The sequence below is a fragment of the Dendrobium catenatum genome, unplaced genomic scaffold, assembly GCF_001605985.2.
Source record: "Dendrobium catenatum unplaced genomic scaffold, ASM160598v2 fragScaff_scaffold_574, whole genome shotgun sequence".
In the NCBI taxonomy this organism is placed as follows: domain Eukaryota; kingdom Viridiplantae; phylum Streptophyta; class Magnoliopsida; order Asparagales; family Orchidaceae; genus Dendrobium; species Dendrobium catenatum.
Window position 1 is genome coordinate 1,057,425 of NW_021319036.1, and position 4,524 is coordinate 1,061,948.

The 4,524-nt window shown below is 34.3% G+C and overlaps 1 long non-coding RNA gene across 1 annotated transcript; it reads left to right on the top strand.

The window, feature by feature from the left end:
- Window positions 1-2,628: 2,628 nt before the first annotated feature.
- On the top strand, window positions 2,629-3,376 carry LOC114579620. Its single transcript, XR_003700697.1, has 2 exons — window positions 2,629-2,766; window positions 3,161-3,376. It is a non-coding gene; the product is annotated as an uncharacterized LOC114579620 (long non-coding RNA).
- Window positions 3,377-4,524: the final 1,148 nt, after the last annotated feature.

Sequence of the window (4,524 nt, forward strand, 5' to 3'; positions counted from 1 at the left end):
TAGGGTTAGATATTATATTTATATGTGAACATAAACACTATCCTCAGAACATCCTACTAGAGGACTCCTCACATGCACCGATTGTAGGAATATATTTTAAAATAAGGTTTAGATATGCAAACCAAGGGTCCACCACTGCAAAGGGGTCCAATGTCCTACCAAACTCCTCCAGCAAATGCCACCAAAAACAACCAACAATTCTTACCAACGGAACCAGAAGAAAGATACAGGTGGAGTGGAACTTGCGTAGAGAAGAAAGAGGTTAGAAGCCGAGACGAAAGGTTGGAAAGAGCTCGCAAGATTTCCAGAGGAGGTGGAAGAAGGTGGACAAAGCTCTCAAGCTTTTCCAAGAAGAACCCGCAGGTTATAGCAACTTTGCTCTCAAATATTCACCCACCATTTCTTCTCAAAATATCATATATATATAGGCAATAGAGGGGAAACTTAACAGCCCAAAAGTTCCTCAAATCCCCATATAGAAATGAAAGGCCAAAAGCTTTCCTTGCTGAAATCCCAAGAGACACATCCAAGAAGAATAAAGCCACGGAATCAGCCAAGAACAAAGCAAAAGCCACGGTTTCAGCACAGGAAACCAGGAGGCAAGTTACAGTTCCAACAGGGAATTCAAATCACGGTCAAAAAGGTGCCTTAGCAGTAAAGCAGGCAGCCACCCGAAGAGGCAGCAACGTTCCCGAAGAGAGCAGCAGACCGTGGGAGAGAAATCCAGAGAAGAAAAACTGCAGCAGCCCCAATTCAAGAAGAATATGAAAGAACAAGTTCCACTCACCAAATCTAGCTCCCAAACATTAATTTTATAACTAAACATCAGCTCATAATGAGCTACACCACCACTAGAATTTCAAAAGCTCAAAACGAAAACAGTCAAGGACCACATGAAACCAGCAAACAGCCCAAAGGACAGGGTGGACCCCAAAGCCAGCAAACCCATGGTAAGCATAACTCAAACCTTTTCCTACCATGATCATTGGATTTACCACCATCATTGGATAGCATAAAAATAAAACAAAAATAGAAAATATAACTAATATTGTTCATAACAAAAATAATGCAAAAATCTAAATGCATCATAGACTTTCATGGTAATCAAATGCATGATGGGTAGATAATTCTAAATGTATTTGAATTCCAATCCAAAGCTGTCATGTTGAGGCCTTATAATGGATAGATTATTACATGCGGAGTCCGGAAACAAAGAACCATCCGGTTTTGTGAAAGTAAAAGCATAATTATTGTTCATCACTGTGCTTTTACTATTTACCCATGCACTTTTATTGTTCACTGTCATAAAATTGAACGATTCTCTCTGTAATAATCTCTCCTTATAATTAGATAAGTGTTACATCTTAGAACTATGTAATATATTTATTAAATGAAAATTCTACCCACAATTTTTTATTTTTTTTTCTGTTAGAACTTTGTTTCTCTTTGGCATGTTGGAAGGCTTGCACTAATTGCTTTCTCTATCATTTTTGGTTTTGATGGCTCAGCAAACCTTATGGTTGTTTTGCCGACCAGTAAGGTAAAAATCATTATGTTAGGATCTCTTAGTTTATAAATTATATGCTAATAATGAAGCTTTTCAGCATTTCACAATTCCTTATGTGCATTTTCTTGTCATTTAGTAAGTAGGATCATTATTGGTAGAAAGAGATCTCCTTGAAGCTTGTTAAAATGCTATACATTCATATTTAAGTTAATATAGTGTTGTTGTGCCTTTTAATGTTAGTATGTTATAGAAAGACAAAGCTATAGATTAACTCCTATTAATATTTCTTAACATCCATTTAAAATTATGAATAGCAATTGATTTTGTTAGTGATTGTTGACTAACTTTGTATCCCCTAAAGTTGCCCTCAAATTGGTACATTCTAAATGCACAAAGCACCTTCTCGATTGAAGAAATCTTGTAACTTTTGAACATATTTTTGTACTATTGTAGTCTTTTAGGAGCTGATCTTGTGGTTAAGAGAGTATCTTGAAGTTAAGGGTTAATCATGTTGAGAAATTTAGCAAAACTTAATTCAAAAAGAGTGAAAAAAAAAAAAGAACAGAAAACTGAAAATAAGATTAACGCACAAAAAAACATAAGAATTTATGAAGTTCATTCAATGTTGACGAGTCTTATTGCCATGCAAATTTCACTATGGTTTAATAGTAGAGAATCATAGTCATAAATCTGCTAAACTCTAATAAAATCATAAGATAATGCCTTTTTTGTAAAAAAAATAATTAAGGCTGTTGAAAATACACAAAATTTTCAAAATATCCTTGATGAATTAACTCATAAATATTGGATATCTTTCAAGTACTCCGCCCCCGAATTCTCGAGAGGAAACGAGAATTCGGGGGACGACGGCCTTAATATGAAGATCAACCCACAATTAAGTTATCATAGCACATTTACTTAGTAGGACAAAAAAAACTAGTCTCCACATCATAACAAATCTAATTTAGTTTCTTTACAAAATGATTGAAGACATCTTTTGAAAATGTAGAGGCCTTCAAATGGCTTTCATCTTCTTGTTCCATTTTTCTTCTTCTTTGATATTTACACATCTGTAACGTATATTTATGTTCTTTTGTGATTCTAGGAGAAACAAAGAGAAAATTTGAAAGCGTTTACTCTGGAGGAACTATGGACACACCTGATTCTGGAAGAGTTTTCCAGTACTGGCATTGTTGTGGCTCTGAAGATCCTTTTGATCCAGGGTGCACTGCAGCACCTCATTCTTCTTATGATGAATAGTAAGTTATGTCCTTTCCTTAAGGGATTATGATTTTGATCACTTTTAACTCATATCGAAACTGAGCTTAGTTAGGCTGATCTGCTCGAACTTGACCTTAAGCTCCATAGAGTTTAAAACTTTTACTTTTTTATTAAGCTCCATTCAAGCTGCAGAACTACTGATATTATTATTTGAGATCCTTTCTGCACATATATTTTGTGGTGAAGATAGATATTTTCTCAATAAATTTGCACTCAAAAGCTTCGGGGTTGTTTGATTTTGATTTGCTATAAAAATGGATTTTATATAAGCAAAATGCAGGGAATCTTAATTTTTTAGTTCAGTTTTCTGCGTATTTTATATTACTCTAATTTTAATTCATTTCCATGCAATTTCTTGCTTTGTATGGCCAGGGGTGGAACCGGCCTTAATTTTCAACGGGGGCAAATTTATAAGTAACTGTTGGTGTTGCCTCAAATTAGGCTCAACCCTTCACTACAAGAAAATGGATCATCATTTCTTGTAATTGATTAATTTGCAAAAAAAAAAATCAAAATGATGTAATTGATTAATCATACAATTTCTACAAAATATATATTAGATTTGCATTGAATTTGGTTCGACTCCTATTTGTTTATATCCATGATTGTTATATGCTTCGCAGATATGTCGGGGCCCCAAGGGGGTAGCGTCCCCCTCGCTCCCCCTTGCGAGGTTCGACCTGCCCAGCAGGTCATGGGGTCAAAGGGGTGGGGCTTCCCCTAGAACAAATTTTGGTTGTAAGGATATTTTTGAAATTTTTGTGGTTGTATGAGGGTGATTACTGGCGGATTAGGGGGTGTAATTGGCTAAATGATTACCCAAACAACTTTTATGCAAATAATGAAGTTGGTAATATTAATTATTTAGTTAAAGTGAGAAATATCTCTCTTAATCAAAATAGACTAACACTCTTTATAAATTGTAAGGATGGTTCCCCCTTTTATAAAGGAAGCTCATTTGTTAGATGAAGAGAAGGATAACAGCTCTCTAATTTAGACCACTCAATAAATGGTTAGGTAGGAGTTTCAATAAATGATCCAACCTGACCATCCTAATTACGCCCAACTAAAAAAATTCTAGTTCAGGTTGACCCAATTATTATTTGGGTCGGGTTCATGGATGAAATCTTGACCCGATTAATTTTCAGGTTGGATTCAGATAGACTTGAAATCTCGAAATTAACTTGACTAAATCCTATTATGAGTTAAGCATATCATTTTCGGGTTAAATCGGTCATGTTGATATTAAACATTGCATAATCTATATAATAAATAGTTTAGGTTTACGTTAGGTAATTCAGGCCGAGGAAAATTCGAATAAAATATCTTGAACCATATGATGAACGGATTTAGAGTTTAGGGCTAGGATAAGGGTGATTTCTTTGGATCTAGTAGAAATTCCATGTGGAAAACCTATTACTAGAGATGCTAATAAAAATTTTCATATGAAAAAGCCAAGGCTAACAAAAAACTTCTTGACATTTCTCTTAGAACTTGATTGAATCCCTAATTTGGAATGTCAAAGGAGTTCCTTAGAAAAAAATGAAATTAAAATTTTGTATAGACTCCATAATATCTAAATACTAGTTCTTTTAAACCTATGGTAGTCAAGCTAAATTATCCTTTTTGTTGTTGTTGAAAGATTGCTAGTTTAATTTGTTAAATCATATTGATCTTCATGATTGGATATAACAAGAAGTTTATAATGTTCTATTAGGGCTATTTTCTATAATTCA